The 24902-nt window shown below is 39.0% G+C and overlaps 1 long non-coding RNA gene across 1 annotated transcript in view; it reads right to left on the reverse strand.

Moving 5' to 3' along the window:
- LOC145518098 (uncharacterized) overlaps positions 1 to 24902 on the reverse strand; it is a 72253-nt gene that overhangs the window by 34346 nt on the left and 13005 nt on the right. The window contains exon 3 of the long non-coding RNA XR_014062611.1: positions 277 to 761. This is a non-coding gene — a long non-coding RNA (uncharacterized LOC145518098). The remainder of the gene's footprint in view (positions 1 to 276; positions 762 to 24902) is intronic.

The raw sequence follows: 24902 nt of genomic DNA on the forward strand, positions 1-24902 counted from the left end.
ACCCACCTGCCAATGCAAGAGACGCTAAAGACACAGCTTTGACCCCTGGGTCGGGAAGATTCCCTGGAGTCACAAATGGCACCCCACGCTAGTGTTCTTGCCTGGAAAATTCCATGGGCAGAGGAGCCTGCTGGGCTACAGTTCATGGGGCAGCAAGGAGTCAGACATGACTGAGCACACACACACAAGTACTAGACAGTAGGTGTTTAACACAGGTAGATGGAAACTTTAGGCTTTATCCTTTCAGCTGAGTCAGCAAATACTTGGCACACTGACCTTTAGGCAGCAGTGCAGGACTCATCCATCCGCGAAGCTGTGACGCTGAATAGGAGATGGAGCCGTCCCTGGGGCTCTCGCGAAGGAAGGGAGTTTTTCATTGTGGCCTATCATTTGTTCATAGTACAGGCTCGCTTCAATATGAACAAAGTGTTCATTACGAAAATTGAAAAATGAATGACTTGCAAGACACTGTGGATATAAATATTATGCCCTTTTTAACTGACAAGTGAAATGAAGCCAGGGAAGATGAAGTACAGTCTCACAGGCCACACAGTCAGTGACAGAAGCATACTTCAAAAGTTTTGCTTTTGAGTCTCCTTCAGCATTCACCTTCTACAGCAGGTGCCGCTTTTTCTTCTCTTGGCTTCAATGTTGACTAATTGGGGTCCTTTGGGAAGGAATTTCTTTAAAGATAGGAGAATTGGAGAGTTCTCAGGAAACGTTCTCTTCTATAAATCTCGATTTAAAATTAAGAGAAGCTGCTATGAAAGCCAGAAAGAAAATGAGACATGATTAATTAAGAATGTAAACTAACCAAAGAGATGTGTAACCATGTTAATAGTATATTAGCCATCATGGCCGATTTGTGAAACTTTAAAATTTATATGACAGAATTACAAATGAGGCAACAAGAATTACCTCTTCTGCAGTGATGATGGTGTATGAAAGGCAGGTACATTCCAAAGACACTGGGATATAATTTAGATTTCTAGCTAACATCCTTCATACTCAGAAAATCTACAAAATGTTTTCAAAAGAATGATTTAAATAGACAGGGAGAATGAACACTTTCTCTAAAAATATGTCTTTATGTTCTAAGCATATTTCCACAGCCTTAGTATTGGAACGCTATTCAGATGACAAGTTTATGTATCCACATATAACAAAAGATTCATTGTTGAAATGCACCAAAATTAGAGACGGAACTGAATCTCAACAAAAAATAGCCACTTTTCTATATAAAACTGGCATTTCTAGGGATAGGTTCATATTTGTGATATATTTTATACCATCTAACAAAATTCTAAGAGGAAATGGCAACCCACTCCAATATTCTTGCCTAGGAAATCCCATGAACAGAGGAATCTAGTGGGCTACAGTCCATGGGGTCACAAAGAGTCAGACATGACTTAGTGACTAAATAAAAACAACATTCTACCTAGAGGATTAGCCCTTAACACCCAAATTCCCAACCCACTAAGATACTACAGCAATGGGCTTTATCTCTACAACTAATTCTACATTTCTTCTTACAGTCCTTTGCTTAAATATTGTATAGAATAAGAAACCGTTGACAAAAATAAACTAAAACCAAGTCTTTTAGGGTCAGATGAGGAAGACTGGTATTGAATTATTATGATCCACTTCACCTAAAAACCATTTAGGAGCCACTTAATAATGTTTGTTCAGCTTTCAATTCATAAGCTGTGTTAGGAAATATCTCGTAGAAAGAGGATGCATGAAGGTCTGGATAACAGGGGTCAAGTGAAATCATATTTTCTGCCATCACTGGGAAAATGACAACAGTGACTGTAAGATCCAGACTATCAACAAACCAGTGCTTTTAGAAATCTCTGCATAAGAATGAAAGTTCACACACACATGAAAGCCAAACATAGAACATCCCTCAGAAGAGTTGCCCTCTTGGTCCAGAGGACTCAAGTCTGGTCAGACCTGAGAAATACCACAAAAGCTCCTAAAAACAGAACTTAAGAATTACCATGAAATATGTCTATAAAGAGTATGATTTGGACTTCCCTGGTGGTCCAGTGGTTAAGAATCCGCCTGCCAATGCAGGGGACACAGGGTCAATACCTTGTCTGGGGAGATTCCACATACTTCAGGGCAACTAAGCCCACAGGCCACAACTACTGAAGCCTGTGCACAATCTAGAGCCCATGCTCTGCGACGGGAGAAGCCACCGCAATGAGACGCCCGCACATCACAACTAGAGAGTAGCCCCTGCTTGCCACAACTAGAGAAAGCCCACGCACAGCACTGAAGACTGAGCACAGCCAAACATAAATAAAAAAACGTTTTAAAAGAGTATGATCCCACTTTCCTCTAGTTTATACTAGGATCCTACTTGCTCCCATGTCCACTCTTATGCTTCACTTCCTTCTCTGTGCTCCCCATGCCAAGCACAGACATAAAATCATCTTTGAGAGTCCCCGGTTCTGGATTATTTCCTTGGGGGAATGAAAGGAATGAAAAATGGAAAGTGACAAAGGCCAAGGATATGTCAATATGCAGTAGACATATTGCACTATGCACTACCCAGTGTTACTGACATGGAGACAGAGCCACACAGCACTTCATGCACAGCAACTGCAAATCCCCATGTCGCAGACGCTCTGTGGGTAGAGTCATCTTGGCCTTCAAAAGTCTGTGTTTGATGTTTAGTCCCTGCGGGCTCATTCTATCTAAAATCTCTTAATTTTACTCATGAAACTGATAACATGCATTATTGTATTCTACAAAATGCTGTTGTTTAGTGGAAGCCAAATTTTGTGGATATCTTATGTTCTTAATTCTCCTCGTTGTTCAGTCACTAGGTCAGGTCTCACTCTTTGTGACCCCATAAACTGCAGCATGCCAGGCTTCCCCATCCTTCACTATCTCCCAGAGTTTGCTCAAACTCATGTTCATTGAGTCAGTGATACCATGCAACCATTTCATCCTCTGCCACCCCCTTCTCCTTTTGCCCTCAATCTTTCTCAGCATCAGGGTTTTTTTCCAATGAGTTGGCTCTTTGCATCAAATGGCCAAAGCATTGGAACTTCTGCTTCAGCATCAGTCCTTCCAATGAATATTCAGTGTTGATTCCTTTAGGACTGACTGGTTTGATTTCCCTGCTGTCCAAGGGACTCTCAAGAGAACACTCAAGCATCACAATTCAAAGGCATCAATTCTTCAGCACTCAGCCTTCTTTATGGTCCAACTCTCACATCCATACATGACTACTGGAAAAACCATAACTTTGACTATTAGGACTTTTGTTGGCAAAGTGATGTCTCTGCTTTTTAATACGCTGTCTAGGTTGGTTATAGCTTTTCTTCAAGGAGCAAGCATCTTTTAATTTCACGGCTACAGTCCCCATCTGCAGTGATTTTTGGAGTCCAAGAAAATAAAATCTGTCATTGTTTCCACTATTTCCCCTTCTATTTGCCATGAAGCGATGGGACCGGATGCCATGATCTTAATTTTGTGAATGTTGAGCTCCAAGCCAGCTTCTTCACTTTCTTTCAGCCTCACCAAGAAGCTCTTTAGTTCCTCTTTGCTTTCTGCCATTAGAGTGGTATCATCTGCATATCCAAGGTTGTTAATATTTCTCCCAGCAATCTTGATTCCAGCTTGAGATTTATCCAGCCCAGCATTTCACGTGATGTACTCTGCATATAACTTAAATAAATAGTGATAATATACAATCTTGCCGTACTCCTATCTCAATTTTGAACCAGTCAGTTGTTTCATGTAAGGTTCTAACTGTTCTTCTTGACCCACATTCGGGTTTCTCAGAAGACAAGTAAGGTGGTCTTGTATTTCCATCTCTTTAAGAATTTTCCAGTTTGTTGTGATCCACACAAAGACTTTAGCATACTCAGTGAAGAAGAAGTAGACATTTTCTGAAATTTCCTTGCTTTCTTTATGGTCCAATGGATGTTGGCAATTTGATCTCTGGTTCCTCGGCTTTTTCTGAATTCAGCTTGTACATCTGGAAATTCTAGGTTCATGTCCTGCTGAGGCCTGATTCTCTTTGCCCCATAACAAATAAGTGTCTATTTCCTTGAACGCTCTAGCTCTGAGCACTTGAATTCTATGTATATTCTACAACAGGAGGCTGACATACTCTCTTTTCCTGAATTAGGTTTTAATATATATATTTTATGTTCATAATTCCAGCTCTAAGTGCTAAGCAAAGGGAATTCCGTATGAATATACACTTTGAAACCAAACCTTGTAGTATTACAATGTCTCCAGAGATTTATTTGTGTACAACAGCTAACTACAAAGTAAGGTTAGAAAGGTAAGGTAGATTATTGGAAGAAGAAAAATTTTTTATTTTATCACTTTAGTTATATATTTTTAAGCATCCAAATGATATTAGTCTCATGATTTTAAAAACTAGCAAGTGGTAAATAATATTTTAGGAGCATTTGAGAAATTAAGAAGATTCTAGTAGATAATAACTCTTTCAAAGCTCAATTTAATGCCTCTAGAGCACTTACTGTGGGATTAATCAGACAATTTTAATCAGTATATTCAATATACATTGTTTATTAACACATAGTTCTTCAGGATTAACATCCACATTTTGCAATTAACACATACAACATCAGCATTTACAATCTTTCTGGTACCCCACTATTAATATTATGTGTAACCTTTACTAAAAAGCTCTTGTCTTAGGCTTCCCCTGTGGCTCAGTGGTAAAGAATCCACCTGCCAGTGCAGGAGTCACGGGTTCGATCCCTGATCTGGGAAGATCCCACGTGCTGTGGAGCAACTCAGTCCGTGTGCCACCACTATTGAGCCTGTGCTCTAGAGCCCGGGAGTCACAACTACTGAGCCCGTGTGCCCGCAACTCCTGAAGCACTCACGCCCTGGAGTTCATGTTTCACAACAAGAGAAGCCGCCGCAGTGAGAAGCCAGTGCACTGCAGCTAGAGAGTAGCCCCCGTTCGCCACTAGAATAAGGCCTACACGTCAGTGAGATCCAGCACAGACAAAAATAAACAAATAAAATAAAAAACTCATCTCGTGTCAAGATGCTCCTTCTGTTATTATTAGAAAGTATGCAGGAATTAGAAATTAAAAAGAAAGAGGTAATAATCTGTGTGCATCTTTACCAGAGCTCTGGACATATTTTACTGAAGTTATAAATTCATATTCTAGGCATCAAAAAAGTTTAAATCACAGATTTCCATGTCTCTTTTTTCACAGCTCTTTAGATGATATGATAAGCTCCTCAAAGACAGCGAGTCTATTTTATCTGACATAGAAACAAAGACTATGTCTGGCACAGAGTATGAAAGCAGTAATGTTCTTGCTAAACTGACTTAAACCAGTGGGTAAGAGGTTAATTATCATAAGTAGAAGTGGTCCAATGTATCAATATAAAGAAGGCTGAGTGCCAAAGAATTGATGCTTTTGAACTGTGGTGCTGGAGAAGACTCTTGAGAGTCCCTTGGACTGCAAGGAGATCCAACCAGTCAGTCCTAAAGGAAATCAGTCCTGAATGTTCATTAGGACTGATGCTGAAGCTCCAATATTTTGCCCACGTGGTGCGAAGAGCTGACTCACTGGAAAAGATCCTGATGCTGGGATTGAGGGCAAGATGAAAAGGAGTTGACAGCGGATGAGGTGGTTGGATGACATCACTGAGTCAATGGAAATGAGTTTGAGCAAACTCTGGGAGATGGTGAAGGACTGGGAAGCCTGGCATACTGCAGTCCATGGGGTCACAAAGAGTCAGGCACGACTTAGAGACTGAACAACAACAATATATCAATACACTCTGGATGAATGAGTGAATGAATGAATAAACTGTAGAAGCAATTTTACTTTTGTTTCCAACTGTCCCATTAAACCTAGCTGGTACTTATAGTCCATCCCCTGCCCTTGACAGAACAACAAAGACATTTCTACAACTCTTATGGTTTCGTAGATAATAGAAAGGCCCATGATAACTTTAAGTAATGAGTATGACCTCAAGTAATGTGAATTTCCTTTCCTAGGTGATACTGAAAAATTCTGAGCTGATTCAAGTTAAATCTTACTTCCTCCCTCAACTGCAGCCTGTAGCTAGCAGCGGAGGTGAAATTCCTTTCCTGTTTTTACCAGATGGGGTTGGAGGAGGCTGGATATAATAGTGACAGGAATACTCTTGCTCTTTACGCAACCATTGCTGTCACAGCTCTGCCTCATTTGCAGCCCTTGCACATGTAACAAAGCTGACTTCCTTGTGCACGTGCTTGTGTGTGCTCTCTGATGATTCCTCTGCTGGGCCCCATCACTTGCCACTCCTGTGACATGGGTAGTGTCTTTCCTTGAGTCTTCAGCTCTGGAAATCACAGGTCAGCTTCCGTCTCTGGTGGTACACCTTTCAGCCAGTTACCACTTCAGGCCCTGGCAGGAAAAGCCCTCGGGCAAGATTCATTTTGAAATGACATCATCACAACGTCCTCTGGCCGAGTAGCCACACCTCTGTTGACCTGCACTGATGGGGATTCATTTTCTTCCCAGATACAGAGTTCTTCTCTTCCACACAAACCTCTTTGACTTTCTCAAGCATGATTGTGGTGCTATGGCCTTTTAACCACAAACTCATCAAGTTGTCCCTGAAAATATCCTTTAATAATCTTGAGCAAAGGGAGTGTGACTCCTTAAGGGGAGTGTGGTTCCTGATGCCTTCTTGACATAGAACTTTTCCCAATCATTACTTGACAAAATCCTTTCCCAATCTTACTCAACCTTTCAATATTTTATCTTGGTGAAGAGTCCCTGGAAAGAGACTCAAAATCATGTAACCGGTTTGCAAATAAAAAGTTTGAACTTTATTTAATCATTTTCATCTTCCAATTTAACCATCTGCGTGGTCATTAACATAGAGCCAGGGATGGGAAATCAATTTCAACTCCCATGCTCACTCTGATCCAGTCATGGAGCACTGAATTGAGGAGATCTAGGCTCTAGGGTGAGAATGTCTTTACTGATTAGTGATGCCTGCAAAGGGAGCAGGAGTAGAAGACAGGGACATCCCTGTGATAGGCAGGATCTATGAGGGCAGATACCCTCCTGATTGTCTTGTTCATGCTATATTTCCTGTCCTAACATCATGCCTGGAATCAAGTAAGTTCCTGTTAAATGTATTGAATACATGAATAAGGGTGTGTATATGTAAATGAGTGGCTGTATACAGATATAGTTAGATCATTTAAGTATGTAATATTTATGTTATTATATATATGTGATGAATATTTAATAAGCTAAATATTGTTTAATATACCATAGTACAAGTTCAATTACTTTTTTTTTTTTTTTGGCTGTGCTGGTCAGCATGTGAGATCCTAGTTCCCCTACCAGGGATTGAACCTGTGCCCCTGTATTGGGAGCACGGAGTCTTAAACACTGAACCACCAGGGAAATCCCATCAATTACTTTCAACTAATTGTTTCTTATAAGAGTAAATTATAAAACCCTAAGGCAATAAAAGTCCCTGAGGCATAATTAAAGATATAAGCTTGAATTCAACTCAAATGATAATTATGAAAATTTTAATATCTCTTTCAAAGAAAAGCTTAAACATGGCCAATCACTGGCTATGTTATCATATAAAATACGATTTTAAATAAAGTTAATTTGGGTTTTCAGAGTATGTTAGTACACTATCATCTAAAAAGAAAATAAGAGATAAAAGTTGGTAACTTTTCATGACTTGAGGTATCTACTGTTTGATAACGATTGGTAATTATTGCCAGGTGGGGCCTTAGTTAAAGCTAGACAAACACTCCTATAATAAACCATAATGAAAAAGGATATGAAAAAGAACATGTATGTGTGTGTGTGTATATATATATATATACACATAACTGAAACACTTTGCTGTGTACCTGAAACTAACACAAGTTTGTAAATCAACTATACTTCAATTTTTAAAATATAGATTTAAGACCAAAAAAAGCTAGGACACCCTAAAGCTTAGGTTATGGCATTCCCCTCACAGCCTCCTCAGCCCTGTCTAGTGACTTCCTACTTCCATGACCTAGACAACAGATTGGGGACCTCTGGAATAGTAACCCGACGCTGCCTATCATCAGAGTCACCTCTGTTCCTCAGACACTGTTAAATATAACACCAGACTTCCCTGTGTACAGACCAGCTCTCCACAAGGGGCACCCACTAGCCTAATTCTATTTTGTTTTTCCTCTCCATCTCTGTTGAAGTCCCTGCATGTCTCACAACTGAGAAGAAACAATACACGAAACAGAATGTAGAGCAAACATTTTATAATATTGATCAGTAAATACAATTGAAGACTGACTCATACAGAACAGCCCTCAAGTGTCAAAGGAGAATATCCAATGGAACATATTTAATTTCAACAGTATTTACAATTGCCAGGACATGAAAACAACCTACTCTCTATTAATGGATGATGGATAATGGATTATTAGTCAGTCTTAAACGGAGGAAATCCTGCTATTTGTGACCACATGGAGGGACCCGCAGATTATTATGCTAAGTGAAGTCAGTTAGACAGAGAAAGGCAAATACTGTACGATTACATTTACGTGTGGAATCTTAAAAAAAAAAAAAAAACAGATTCACAGACAAAGAGATCAGATCGGTGGTTACCACAGGCAAGGGGGAGTAATGGTAGAAATGGGTACAGGTGGTCAAAAGGTGCAAACTTCTAGTATAAAATAAGTAAGTACTGAGATGTAATGTACAGCATGATGGCTATAGTTAACACCGTTGTATGGTATACTTGAAAGTTACTAAGACAGTAAATCCTAAAAGTTCTCATCACAAGGGAAAAAAAACATTTTTGTGTACTTATACAAGATGACAGATGTCCATTAAACTTCTTGCAGTGATCATTTCAGACGATACATAAGTCATTATGCTGTACGCAAACTTCTACAGTGCTGTATGTCAATTATATCACAACAAAACTGAAAAAAGTAAAAATATAAAGAGAGAAAAGTTAAAAAAGAAAAGAGGTTAAAAATTGTGCACAAAACATAAAAATTTTCTTAATGTAGGGAAACTGTTATTCCAAGATAATTTACAGAAATACTATTAAAAATAATATCAGATACCAAAAAAAGGAACATATTACATGTAAGTAATTAATTGCATAACTTCTTTATCTACACTAGCCACTGTTAACCATTCCCGATTGCGATGATGCACAATGACTCCTCATCCATGGCATGTGTAAAATGATGTTACTTCTGAGATGGAGCTTCTTTGGATTACCATTTAAATAATTTAGATTCTGGAAAATATTCACACTATAATTCCTCTCAAAGTGCAAAAATACCTTCCATTAGACTTCATGATGAACATACTAAAGCTTTTAAAAACACCTAAAAGTGACATTATTCAAAACTCAAGTTGAGGTTATTTACGGGAAGCACTTCAGTATGGCTCTTTAAAGTTTGCAGCTGCCACTTGGTTGAAATGTGAATGAGCTCACGACCTGTGGCTATTACTCAACTGAAGACAGTTTCCCAGAAAGCTAGATTAACAAAGCACATCCCATCAGGTTTTGCTTCGAAGGTTGAATCTTCACAGTGAAAAGAAACAAACTTCAGAGGTATAAAATGTAAGACTACTTTACCCAAAATTGCAGAATCCAAAGATTACCATTACTTTCAATTAAAAGACTAGCCTCTTTCCCCCATGCTGTCTCCGTTTTCTTCTACTGTTTTAGAGAATTATTCTAAAGATGTTACTAGTCACAATTGTCTTTGCAAAATATCTTTGTCTAAGCAGGCGGCTGTACCTTTTTTTTTTGAAATTTAGACATTTTCATGATTGTGGTCCTGAATATCTTCTAAAATACTTCTATTCCCCTAAATTCAAAACGTCTTATCTACTCTCAAGTTGATCTAGTGTTTTTCTTGTGACACATTATTCCCCTGAGAAGAGCATCTTGGATGAGAACTTGAGAAAGTTTGCTCAATATCACTTTCATCATATTTTAATCTCAGTCCTACTAATCAAGAATTGGATGGTAAGTGCTTCCCTTTAGATACATGTATTAAAACATATAATATTTTTAAAGACCCAAGTTGCAGCATAGTGGAGTTGATTGCTCTGAAAGTCTTCAAAATCAATGTCTGGACAAACCATTTATAATCACATATAATCATTAAGACAGGACAAATCACATTAATTAGGGCTGTGGAAGTAATCAAATCAGTAAAGTTTCAATTTGACTAATTCACTGATAATCATGCAACTACAATTTGGGCTCTTTCGGAAATTTTCATTCCAAACTAAAGATGAAAGTGTAGAGAGAAAAATAAATAAATAAACAGTCTAACATCCAAACTGAGTTCAACACTGTTATCAGAAGCAGTATAGAGGAGAGGTAAGTCTGGGGAAGTGCTGGGCAAATGGGAGACTTTGATTCCTTGACTCGATTCAGTACTGTGTGACCTTGAGCAAGTTATTTAAACACTCTGTGCCTCAGAATACTGTTCCTCTTCTCTGCTTTGAGCAGAGAGAGACTGATGAAGAAGAAGCTTGCTTCGTGTGGGCCATCTCTTACCTGTGGAGGTATGTGCCTAGGGCTACTCTTCAGAATCACAGGACACTTCAGCAGTATATCTCATCTTTGGGGTCTCACACACAAAATGAGATAATTCAACATCTTGTTTCAATGGACTCACTGTTATAATTATTTTGAATGTACTTATCATGCATTCCCGTAGCACTGTATCACACATTATTTATTCTATTTTAATTTGAAAAAATTCAAACTTTAAGTTGTAAAAACCATAAAGAAATAACCCATATACCACTTTCACCAACTGTAAACATTTTGCTACATTTTCTCTCTCACATATGTATATATGTATATATACATGGTGTGTATATGTATATGTGTGTGTGTTTGCTGAATCATTTGAGACTAAGTTGCACATTTCATGACCCCAAATACTTTAATGTGTCTCCTAAGAATAAGAATATTCTTAAAAACCACAATACAGTTACCACATACTATAAGTTTGATACTCATTCAATACATTTTCCCAACCATGTTCATTACAGCAACTTTTTTTCTGATTCACTATCCAATCCAGGATCTTGCATTACATTTGGTGATATTTTGTTATTTATTGTAACATTGCTTTACTAATTTTATCACTAGTCTCCTAGTATTAGGCTAGATTATAAACTCTTGATGACACATACTATATTTTAATATTTATTTTCATCTTTGTACTTTTGGCATAAGCACAGTTCTCTCACATAAAGAGACTTGGTAACTATTTCATGAAAGACTTGTTGGAAGCTACTTGTCTTTTTCCCGTGTTAAGTACTAAGCCAAAAATTTGACAGTGATATTTTTCATTTAAAAAATGGGACTCAGAAGTTATTTCATTCAAACCCTTATTTCTTTGATGAGATCTCAAAGAGTCACTTACTAACATTACAAAACTGGGAGGGCCAGAGCAGAACTGGAGCCAAGTTTCGAACTCCTAGAGCGTCACGCATTCTGCCATGCCATGCTAGCTTTCTCAGCCACTCGCAGAATCCAACACGGATATGTAAAATGTTGTTTCCTTGCTCAGCATCTATTAATCTTGGGCAACTTCACCAATGAGAAGGATAAGCATAGTTTAATATCTTGTACTACCCTCCTCTGGTCTGAGCCATTCTCATTTAGAAAAGCAATCATGGTACACAAACCATCTTTCACGATTGTGATAGATGTGAACCTGCTGTCACTGTGCTTCAAACAACAAGCTATTTTCCATCATCATGTGGGACATTGTTCAGTGTTCGACTGGAGTGTTGGAACATGAATATCACAATCAATTTGGCAATTAGCATTTTCCAAGACAATAGACACATTATTGGTTGGAACAGTAGTGCACACTTTAAACAGAGAGCCATTGAACCACTACTTAATGGCTGCTTTAGTCTCTTTTATGTAGGCTTAATGAACAAGGATGAACATTAGGGAAAAATTTATTTGGAAATTCATTAAAGACATATTTTATTCAAACCATATCATTGTCCATGTCTCTTCCAAAACTACTCATAAAGAAAATAATATGAATTTTTAAGGATGAACTCTCTTACTGATTTTCACTGGCATACATATCAAATTCTCCAACATTATAGTATAATATCATAATATAACAATAGTATGTAAATTAATATGTGCTATCATTTTACCTGCTCAAAACATGGTTTACATCTTTAAGAGGAACCTCATTCATGCTGTATTTCACAGTTTTACCCTAATAAAGTTATCCATTCTATACATAAATTGTTAAATTGCAATTTTCTCTGTGATAGGAAAGGGAAAGTCAAGTTTCTCTGAGATTTAAAAATCAAAGCGATAACTTCAATTTTATCCCTTGAGTCATTAGGTGGATAAAGTCTCTGGAATACTGCTCACTTGACTAAGGCATTTCCTTTCTCTGATAAAATTTGCAGCCATCAATGAAAAAAAGGGCACATGTCACCTCGTCTATAAAGAAATCAAATAAAGGGGAAGCAGTGTCTCGGGGGAGAGGAGAGAGGAAGGAATCTCTCAAGACATGAAGATCAAGAGACTAATTCAGCTCTGACCATCAGAATGGGAGAAACAGAAAGAAGTTTCTGCAGAGGGCTGTGTGTGTTTGTGTGTGTTGTCTGAGTTTCTCTTCTACTAGACTGTAAACAATCTGGAACAGAAACTTATCTTTTTTTGCCTGTTCTCCCCACAGTGCCTTGAATGTGAGAAATGCTTAATAAATGTTTGCTAGAGAAAGAAAGCAAGGCAGGAAGAGGGGGGAGGAGGAAAGGGACGGAGGGAAGAGAAAGAGAAAGGAATCAAGAAACCTCCCAGTGAAAAATAAAACCTTGTCTCTACCAGTTGTGCAACTTCCTTCAAATCCTTTGTTTGCAGGCTTCACCTTTCTCTGATGTCCTCACCCTCTGCCTGGCCTCACAGAGACGCTCACCTCTAACAAAACACAACCAGTGTTTCTCCTTCTAGACCTCCTGACCCCTTATCCCAGTCTCATCTAACCCCTAACTGCAATGCTCTTGAACTTGAGAAACTTAAGAGTTGGATCTATAGGGAATTTAAGATAAGCTAGTCCAACTCCTTCATTTAAGAGATAAAGAAATGGAAACATAAGGGGATGAAGTGTTTTATTCTCCTGCAAAGAGCCAGGTCACTGCACAGCCTGCTCCAGAAAACAGATTGTTTCAGATTCCTGATGTTTTTTTCCTTTTTTTTTCTTTCAAAATGCTTCAAATTTCAACAGCTTTGCTGCCCTGATGCCCTGTTACCCTCAATTATTTTAGAATGTGTTTCCTACAAGTGATATCTTTTCCTACAAATCTCTGATACAGTAATTAAAATAGATAATTTAGTGTTAATATATTTCAACCATCTATGTGCTGTGCTGTGCCTAGTTGCTCAGTCGTGTCCGACTCTTTGCGACCCCATGGACTGTAGCCCACCAGGCTTCCCTGTCCATGGGGATTCTCCAGGCAAGAATACTGGAGTGAGTTGCCATGCCCTCCTCCAGGGGATCTTCCCAACCCAGGGATTGAACCCAGGTCTCCCACATTGCAGGCAGATCCTTTATCAGCTGAGCCACCGGGGAAGCCCTCTATATTTTGGTGGGAATTTCAAATGTGATGCTCCGCTCTCAGTGCGGCCTATCGGTGCTGTATCATTTTGCTTTGTCTCATTCAGTAATGTTCACCTTAACCCCTTGACTAAGTTGTAGTCTGCCAGGTCTCTTCACTGTAAAAATCACTTTTTGTCCCTCTGTGAAGGTACTTTAAGACAAAAATCCATTCCTCATCAAAGTTTCTACCACTAATGAATAGTCATGGGTGTTTCTGGCCTGCATTATTACTATGACGGCTGCCAAATGACTTTCTTCTTCTTTAAACATTAATCAGTCAATAGTCTACTGTTAGGAGAAGGTCAACTATCATTTTTTCATTCTGATGCTAAAATTGTCCCTTATTTGGCCTCTTGGCTTCTATGTCCTTTTGAAATGTCCTGATTGTTCTTTGAGTATTTTCTTATTTTCCAGTATAATGAGATGCCTTACATTTATTTTAAAACTTCCCTAATCCCACCCTAGATCAGCCATTTTTCTGAGGAATCCTGGTTCTTTTACTGGAGCATGGATTTTACATGGCAACATCAGGATGGCACTGGTGTGTCACTGTTCTTAAGTCCTCTCATTGGACAGAGCTAGTTAATATATGCATGTATGTACATGCACATACTATACATTATGTTATTTGTTGTTGTTGTTCAGTCACCCAGTTGTGTCTGACTCTTTGTGACCCCATGGACTGAAGCACGCCAGGCCTCCCTGTCCCTCATCATCTCCTGAAGTTTGCCCAAGTTCATGTTCATTACATTGGTGATGCTGTCCAGCTATCTCATCCCCTGACACCCTCTTCTCCTTCTGCCCTCAATCTTTCCCAGCATCGGGGAATTTTCCAATGAGTCATCTGTTCACATCAGATGACCAAAACACTGGAGCGTCAGCTTCGTACACACATGCACATCTATCTATCTATCTAGTATCTATATATTGAAAACCATGAGTGCAAACCCATCCCTCAGTTCCAAACTAACACCACAGAGCTTATGCCAGTGTTCTCCTTTTCCTTATTTCCTACAGTGAGAAACCTGTTTCTATCTTTACTATACTTATTTATTCACTCAGTCCCCCAGAAGGTAACCAATTCCTCATCAAACCATCTCTATCACCAATCTTCCTGCAGATGTCCTATTCACCACCTCACCCCCAATGCCTGCACAGGTGCCCTGCACACACGGCTTGGGCTCCAACACTTATGCATGGATGTTGCTGTCATTACCTCTGTCTCCCACCAGGGTGCTCTCATCACCTGGATCTCAGCCTTCATGACCCGTGGTGGGTTTCACCACCAACACCCACAGAGAGGCAAGCTCCTCCTCTCTTTTGGGCTCTGATGCTTCTTGTCAGACTACCCACATGCCCCTTGTGCCCTCTGAAGCACGACTTCTCCCCCAAAAGTAGGAGGACTTTCACCCCTCAATTTTAAAACTTACAATAAAGCCACAGAAATCAAAGCAGTGTGACAAGCATAGAGATTGACATATAGATCAATGGGACAGAATAGAAAGTTCAGAAATAAACCTTTAGGTCGATATGTATATCGTGAATTTACTTTTGAAAAAGAGCCAGAGAAATTCAGTGGGGAGAGGATAATTCTTTTCAGCAAATGGTGCTGGAAAAATTGGATATCCATGCAAAAAAATCACGATAGTAATCACTATCTTAGCTCTTTATAACACCTCACACACAAAAAACAACTCCAGATGGATCATGACCTGAATGTAAGATATAAAACTATAAATATTCTAATGTAAACATGAGAGAAGATATTTTTGAAACTGGATTAGGCAAAAGACTTTTTTTAGATGGAACACTAAAGCTGTGATCTATAACAGAAAAACTGATAAACTGGACTTACGCTCCCCGATACTCCTCACACGGACTTTCTCCTTTTCCTCCAATTGCCCTTCTACACCCATCACTACCAAAACCTCTGCCTCCTTTCAAGGAGACCTTCTTCACTTGCTCTGACTCCAACACCCCTCACTGGGTTTTCCACAAGCTCCCACCTACCACTTTCTGTGCAGAAACCCACTCAACTAACTAAGTTTTAAAACTTCACCTCCAAGGGCACAGATACCATCTGCAACTTGCTCAAGCAGTAACACATTTACTGTGTCACAGCCCTTCCCACTTACAGGTGCGCGCCTTGATCAGCCCTGTCTAAAAGCTTCCAGACAGGAAAGGAAGGAGAGAAGGAAGAACAGACTTTGAGCTGAAAGAGTCAGTGTTCTACCCGGTTGCTGTTTGTATCGTTAAGTGTCTGCATGGAACACACATCAGCGTAGCTTCATTAAAAATCTAAGACAAGTACCCTATCTATTCACCAGATCATACATATTCCTGGAAAAAGATACGAAATGCACAGGACAGAATAATGCATCTCATGGGGTTCTCAACAAATATTCATTGGCTAAAAATATATATATTTCCTTTGCCAAACACGTAATAGTTCAATTGAAATCGAATTTCACATCATAGTTTGTAAGACCTATAAATTATATATGGTGAATAATAATTAACGAATTAAATACACAGAAGGAATTAGATTAATAAACTTAACTAGAGACTATCTCAGAAATTTTTCACTGCATCATTTTGTTTTCTAGCCCTGAGCACCAAAAACAATTCTTCTCTCTTAGTAGAAATTTTTAATAAAAAATCTATACTGAATATGTTGTTTTATTTTGAACTAAATCATTTCAATAGGCAGGGTGACACAAGTGTGGCTGAAATCTATGACATTGACTTGACAATAAAATGTCCATTTTTTTAAAAATGATTTGATTTGAAATAGCCATAACCTTCTGTTATAATACTGGCCCCTTAAAATGATTTTCTTATGTCTCAGCATTTGCCAAACTGAAGGAAAATCTATTCTTATAATAAGCCCACACTGAAAATAAAAATTTAAAATAGTCGATGCCAGATATTAGAAGACTAAGTCAATATAAACTATACCATTTTTTATTTAATTTATAATTGAATACCTTCTAAAAACTTCAGTTATGATTTGTTTTAATAGTCAACCTTTGTTATGGTTTCTGCTGGTTTATGGTTATCTAAATATTACGAAAGCCTCGTAAACAATGCACGGTATATACATGTAGAAAATACTGGAGACAGATGACCTGGTACAGCATTCAGTTTTTGAGGTGATTGGAATCTTTACAAACCAGAAAATGGGGGGAGAGGGAGGACTGGAAACTGGTGGAAAGAAAATGGACAGTTTCCATCTATCTACATCCATAAACTAAAATTGGTTCTATACAAAGTGAGACCAAGAAACAGAACACTGGAGAGAATGCACATGATAATTTAATGGTATGATTTGTATTGCACTGAATTGAACAAAACTGCATTTCTCCCAAACCACAATATTCTTGGATACCTTTTGTCTAAATGTCGCCAATGGACACTGCCTTCATTGTGTAGGTTTGGATAAAGAAAGCACAGGCAGCTCATAAGCTTTCTACTCTACAGACTGCATAAATTTGAAATTTTGAGAGGATCAGCCTCTACTGGCTAAAATCTTGCTCAGCTAGTGAAAGCACTGAACTTAACATTTAGCTCCTTTTGTTGCAGATGGTCCTGTATTTTATAGCCCTCCTTCTTGAAAGAAGGCTTTTTATCAATTCAACAATATCTCATGATTTGGGGGCTGTTTTTCAGGCATACTCTGTCAAACATTCTGGCAATCCAACAGCAGCTCCAGGCTTAGGTATCATTTGCGTCTCTCCTCTTCTTTCAGGGGGCTTCCTGGGTGGCTCAGCAGTAAAGAATCTGCCTGCAGTGCAGGAGACACTGGTTTGATGCATGGGTCGGGAAGATCCCCTGGAGAAGGGTGTGGCAACACACTCCAGTATTCTTGGTTGGAGAATCCCATGGACAGAGGAACGTGGCAAGCTACAGTCCACAGGGTCGCAAAGAGTAGGACTTGACTGAAGCGACTGAACATATACACACTCTACTTTCAAACAGGTCCCTGCGTCTTTCCAGGCTTAGTCTGGTGATTCTTTATTATCAAGTATCCTGTAACAATACTGTGATGCTAATCAGATTAGCATGCTTTAATCACTACATTTCTGTGGCTTATTTTCTACTAATTAGACCTGGTAAAATGTCCTGCTAATTTAATTAATGAAGGCACTCATCTCTGACAGGCATCATCTTTCTTGCTTCATCCACATATTTAAACAGAGCCTGAAGTCTGCAGGTGATTTAATCGATCACCACTGTAGACGGCAGCAACAATGCCTAACTCTGACCAAGGGGAGGCCTCCATTTCTTCATCAGTTCAGTTCAGTCCTCAGTCATGTCCAACTCTTTGCCACTCCATGAACTACAGCACACCAGGCCTCCCTGTCCATCACCAACTCCCAGAGTTTACCCAAACTCATGTCCATTGAACCGGTGATGCCATACAGCCATCTCATTCTGTGCCATCTCCTTCTCCTCCTGCCCTCAATCTTTCCCAGCATCAGGGTCTTTTCAAATGAGTCAGCTCTTGCCATGAGGTGGCCAAAGGATTGGAGTTTCAGCTTCAACATCAGTCCTTCCAATGAACACTCAGGACTGATCTCCTTTAGGATGGACTGGTGGGATCTCCTTGCAGTCCAAGGGACTCTCAAGAGTCTTCTCCAATACCACAGTTCAAAAGCATCAGTTCTTCAGCGCTCAGCTTTCTTTATAGTCCAACTCTCACATCCATACATGCCCACTGGAAAAACCATAGCCTTGACTAGACGGACCTTCGTTGGCAAAGTAATGTCTCTGCTTTTTAATATGCTATCTAGGTTGGTCATAACTTTCCTTCCAAGGAGTAAGCGTCTTTTAATTTCATGGCTGCAATCACCATCAGCAGTGATTTTGGAGTCCCCCAAAATAAAGTCTGACACTGTTTCCACTGTTTCCCCATCTATTTCCCATGAAGTGATGGGAGCGGATGCCATGATCTTAGTTTTCTGAATGTTGAGCTTAAAGCCAACTTTTTCACTCTCCTCTTTCACTTTCATCAAGAGGCTCTTTAGCTCTTCTTACTTTCTGCCATTAGGGTGGTGTCATTTGCATATCTGAGGTTACTGATATTTCTCCTGGCAATCTTGATTCCAGCTTGTGTTTCTTCCAGCCCAGCATTTCTCAGGATATACACTGCATATCAGTTAAATAAGCAGGGTGACAATATACAGCCTTGACGTACTCCTTTTCCTATTTGGAACCAGTCTGTTGTTCCATGTCCAGTTCTAACTGTTGCTTCCTGACCTGCATACAGGTTTCTCAAGAGGCAGGTCAGGTGGTCTGGTATTCCCATCTCTTTCAAAATATTCCATAGTTTGTTGTGATCCACACAGTCAAAAGCTTTGGCATAGTCAATAAAGCAGAAATAGATGTTTTTCTGGAACTCTCTTGCTTTTTCAATGATCCAGCGGATGTTGGCAATTTGATCTCTGGTTCCTCTGCCTTTTCTAAAACCAGCTTGAACATCTGGAAGTTCATGGTTCACGTATTGCTGAAGCCTGGCTTGGAAAATTTGGAGCATTACTTTGCTAGTGTGTGAGATGAGTGCAATTGTGCAGTAGTTTGAGCATTCTTTGGCATTTCCTTTCTTTGGGATTGGAATGAAAACTGATCTTTTCCAGTCCTGTGGCCACTGCTGAGTTTTCCAAATTTGCTGGCATATTGAGTGAAGCACTTTCACAGCATCATCTTTGAGGATTTGAAATAGCTCAACTGGAATTCCATTACCTCCACCAGCTTTGTTCGTAATGATGCTTCCTAAGGCCCACTTAACTTCACATTCCAGGATGTCTGGCTCTAGGTGAGTGATCACACCATCATGATTAACTAGGTCATGAAGATCTTTTTTGTACAGTTCTTCTGTGTATTCTTGCCACCTCTTCTTTATATCTTCTGCTTTTGTCAGGTCCATACCATTTCTGTCCTTTATTGAGCCCATCTTTGCATGAAATGTTCCTTTGGTATTTCTAATTTTCTTGAAGAGATCTCTAGTCTTTCCCACTCTATTGTTTTCCTCTATTTCTTTGCACTGATTGCTGAGGAAGGCTTTCTTATCTCTCCTTGCTATTCTTTGGAATTCTGCATTCAAATGGGAATATCTTTCCTTTTCTCCTTTGCTTTTCACTTGCTGTCTTTTCACAGCTATTTGTAAGGCCTCCTCAGACAGCCATTTTGCTTTTTTGCATTTCTTTTTCTTGGGGATGGTCTTGATTCCTGTCTACTGTACAATGTCACAAACCTCTGTCCATAGTTCATCAGGCACTCTATCAGATCTAGTCCCTTGAATCTATTTGTCACTTCCACTGTATACTCATAAGGGATATTGATTTAGGTCATACCTGAATGGTCTAGTGGTTTTCCCCACTTTCTTCAATTTACGTCTGAATTTGGCAATAAGGAGTTCATGCTCTGAGCCACAGTCAGCTCCCGGTCTTGTTTTTGCTGACTGTATAGAGCTTCTCCTACTTTGGCTGCAAAGAATATAATCAATCTGATTTCGGTGTTGACCATCTGGTGATGTCCACGTGTAGAGTCTTCTCTTGTGTTGTTGGAAGAGGGTGTTTGCTATGACCAGTGCGTTCTCTTAGCAGAACTCTATTAGCCTTTGCCCTTCTTCATTCTGTACTCCAAGGCCAAATTTGCCTGTTACTCCAGGTGTTTCCTGACTTCCTACTTTTGCATTCCAGTCCCTTATAATGAAAAGGACATCTTTTTTGGGTGTTAGTTCTAAAAGTTCTTGTAGGTCTTCATAGAACCGTTCAATGTCAGCTTCTTCAGCGTTACTGGTTGGGGCATAGGCTTGGGTTACTGTGATATTGAATGGTTTGCCTTGGAAAAGAACAGAGATCATTCTGTCACTTTTGAGATTGCATCCAAGTACTGCATTTCGGACTCTTTTGTTGACCATGATGGCTACTCCATTTCTTCTAAGGGATTCCTGGCCACAATAGTAGATATAATGGTCATATGAGTTAAATTCTCCCATTCCAGTCCATCTTAGTTCACCAATTCCTAGAGTGTCGACGTTCACTCTTGCCATCTCCTGTTCGTCCACTTCCAGTTTGCCTTGATTCATGGACCTAACATTCCAGGTTCCTATGCAATATTGCTCTTATAGCATCAGACCTTGCTTCTATCACCAGTCATATCCACAACTGGGTGTTGTTTTTGCTTTGGCTCCATCCCTTCATTCTTTCTGAAGTTGTTTCTCCACTGATTTCCAGTAGCATATTGGGCACCTACTGACCTGGGGAGTTCATCTTTCAGTGGTCTTTTCATACTGTTCATGGGGTTCTCAAGGCAAGCATACTGAAGTGGTGTGCCATTCTCTTCTCCAGTGGACCACATTCTTCATAAACTCCTTTACATAATGATAGCCATGACCATCAACACTAAGAAACTAGTCTCTCACTAAGCACCTTGAGTGATCTAACCTTGTAACAGCTTAAATGTTTTGGTCCAATTCCATATTGACAATCCCAACATAATACACTTAAGTAATCGTTTTAATCAACAAACTTGTCAGATAAAAATGAAATCAAGGAGCCATGTTTGAGTTGCCCATGTGGAATTGAATTAATTGGTTAGATTAGCTAATAAGTCTATCCAACGTCTCATATAAATCCAGCTGTTATCTATATATTCTGAAATAAACACACCTCAGGTTGACCTTAATTTACAAATGGATCGGTTTTGTAAAACTATTTGCTCAATTATTTTTTTCCAGTATAAACGCCATTGCTAGTTGGTTTTCCTGGTTGGCTCAAAGAGTATATTTAATCCATAACTACTGTTCCTAACATAATAAAACTACTCACTGAAGCCACACAGCTCTACTTGATGGGCTATGTCCAAACTACTCAGTTTCCTTCCTCTCATCTGCTTTCAAGTCTCCCCTTTGCTAAAACATTTCAAGTCTTTTCATAAAAGCAGTGTCAGCAGAAATTCTAAAGCCAATGGTTGATCCACAGCATATAATGAAAAAAACAATAATGAATTAATTTAGCCTAATGTGAATTTGGAAATAAAGCTCTGTCTTCCCACAAAATACTGATAGCTGCTTGTAACTGTTTCCCAGAAAAGTATAGGAAAACATTGCATGACTTGGTTATTTATGCAAAAGTAGTGGATTCTAATGTCAGGATGTCTATCTTGTTGATGGAGCTGTAAGGTACAACCTTCGGGTTTGGGTCTATATGACCACTAGGCCCCCTGATGCAAAGAGCTGGCTCATTGGAAAAGACCCTGATGCTGGGAAAGATTGAAGGCAGGAGGGGAAAGGGATGACAGAAGATGAGATGGCTGGATGGCATCACCCACTCAATGGACATGAATCTGAGCAAACTCCAGGAGGTAGTTAAGGATGGGGAGCCTGGCATGCTGCGGTCCATGGCATCACAAAGAGTCAGACACGACTTAGCAACTGAGAAACAATGACCACTGTGCTGTGCTTAGTCACTCAGTCATGTCCGACTCTTTGCGCCCCCATGGACTGTAGCACACCAGGCTCCTCTGTCCATGGAATTCTCCAGGCAAAAATGCTGGAGTGGGTTGCTACATCCTCCTTCAGGGGATCTTCCCAACCCAGGGGTCGAATCCAGGTCTCCCACATTGCAGCAGATTCTTTACCGCCAGAGCCACAAGGGAGGCCTCAACAGTGACCACTAGGATCTCTTGAAACTGCATAGCTCTAAAAGTAAATCACATTAAGTTAGGAAAGAACGGAATTGGAAATCCCTAATTGTTCTTATTGAGGAAATATTTTTGTTTCTTTGCGTTTCCTCAAAGCTTTGTGATCTGAAGGAAAATTATAAGGAACCATTTTATTTCTCTGTATTCTTCTCTAGGATTAGCTACCAGATGATATGTGGGTCTCAATGGATTAGGAATCTGTGTTAGAGTCAGTTCCGGTGACAAAAAATGGTTGCTTTGAAATAACTGGTTTGGTATATCCAGAAATGTGATTCTCTTCACGTTCAAAGCATTTAATTCCTCCAGGTTGCTAAAAACTGTGGTGGATGGACCCCAGTAATGCCTTCAATTAGTTCCTATATAATCTATTCTCCTTTGGTAGATCCCTCACAGAGGATGTTGGCCTTGGCTTTGTCACTTGCTTAACTAATGAGACATTAGCAAAAGTGATATGAACAGAGATTTCAGAAGTCTTTCCTCTTGCTGTTGTGGGTATCCTGCTGCCATGGGAACAAGCTCAGTGTAGTCAGAGGTATGATGAGAAACACATGGCCCAGTTACCCACACTTCCCCAGCTGACACCCAGTTAACCTCCAGAAGCAGAACAGTCACGGTGACTGGCAGCTGACCACAGACACATGACCGAGATCAGGGAAAAACTGTTCTGTTAAGCACATCTCAGACTGCTGACTCAGAATTGTAAGCCAAACAAACGGTTGTTTTTTAAGCCACTAGTTTTGAGGTAGCTTGTTATGTTGCAAAGACCAATTTACACGAAAGCACTTTTTCATGATTTTTTATAATTCTTTTAGGACTAGAAATTAAACTATTTCCTATAGTGGAAGGAGTATTACTAAGATAAGATTTGGCTCCAGTTAGAAAAAAAGAGCAAAGTAGGAGGACTTTATTCAATCTCAAAACTTCCTATAAAGCTACAATAATCAAGGCAGTGTGATTAGCATAAGGATTGACACATAGATCAATGGAACAGAATAGAAAGTTCAGAAATAAACCCTTATATTTATGGTCAATTGATTTTTGACAAAGAGCCAAAGAAATTTAGGGGGAAAGGATATTTTTTTTTTTTCCAACAAATGGTGCTGATATAATTGGATATCCATATGTAAAAAAATAGCAATAGAAATCATTATCTTAGCTCTTTATGAGAAGCCACACACAAAAATCAACTTAAAATGGATCATAGAACTAGATGTAAAAGAAAAAATTTTAAGAATTCTAATGAAAACATGAGAGAAAAGCATTTTTGAAATAGGTTAGGCAAAGATTTATTAGATATGACACTAAAATTATTATATATAAAAGAAAGATTGATGAATAGGACTTCATCAAAATTTCAAAACTTTTGTTTTCTCAATTTTAAAATTAAATACAAGTCACACACAGATATATAGAACAGTATTATGGACTCTATGGGAGAGGGCAAGGGTGGGATGATATGGGAGAATGGCATTGAAGCATGTAAATTATCGTATGTGAAACGAATCACCAGTCCAGGTTCAATGCATGATACAGGGTGCTCGGGGCTGGTGCACTGGGATGACCTGGAGGGATGGTGGTTCTGGAAGGGGAACACATGTATACCCATAGTGGATTCATGCCAATGTATGGCAAAACAAATACAATATTGTAAAGTTAAAAAATAGATAAACTAATTTAAAATAAATAAATAAATAAATAAATACAAGTCACAGATTGACAGAAAATATTGCAAATCATATATCTCAGAAAGGACTTGTATCCTGAATCTATAAAGAGCTTCTACATCTCAATAATAAAAAACCTCCAGTTGAAAAATAAGGAAAGGATCTAAACAGACATTTGTCCAAAAAATACATTTAAATGACCAACAAGCATTTGAAAAGATGCTCAACATCATAAATCACTAGATAAATGCAAATCAAAATCACAGATGCCACTTCACACACCCTAGAATGGCCATAATAAAAATTCAGACAATAAAAAGTACTGATGATGAAAATTTGGATCCCCCTGTCCATTGCTGAAGCAAATGAAAAATAATGCAATCACTTGGGAAAACTATTTATCTTTCTTAAAAAAAGGTTAAATGCAAACTTATGGCACAAAAATTCCTTTATTGGCTATCCATCCAATGAATATTGGCCATTCATCCAGATGAAAAATGACATTCATGCAAAGATTGTATCTGTAATGCTCACAGCAGCACATTCACAATAGTCCCAAATTGTGAACAATTTGAATGTCTATCAAGTGGTAAGCTGATTGAAAAAAAAAATGTGGTATACCCATACACTGGAATAGTATTCACCAATAATAATAATTAAAAAAACACAAGCTACTGGTAAAACACTACAGGTAAACCTCAAAAACAATATGCTAAGTAGAAGAAGCATTTCAAAAATGGTGTTGTATTCTCTTATATGATATCTATAAATTTCTTTGTTGTTGTTCAGTCGCTCAGTCATGTCTGACTCTTTGCAGCCCCATGGATTGCAGCACACCAGGCTTTCCTGTCCTTCACCATCTCCCAGAGCTGGCTCAA

The sequence above is a fragment of the Giraffa tippelskirchi genome, chromosome 8 (genome assembly GCF_054371585.1).
Source record: "Giraffa tippelskirchi isolate mGirTip1 chromosome 8, T2T-mGirTip1v1.2.pri, whole genome shotgun sequence".
NCBI lineage: Eukaryota > Metazoa > Chordata > Mammalia > Artiodactyla > Giraffidae > Giraffa > Giraffa tippelskirchi.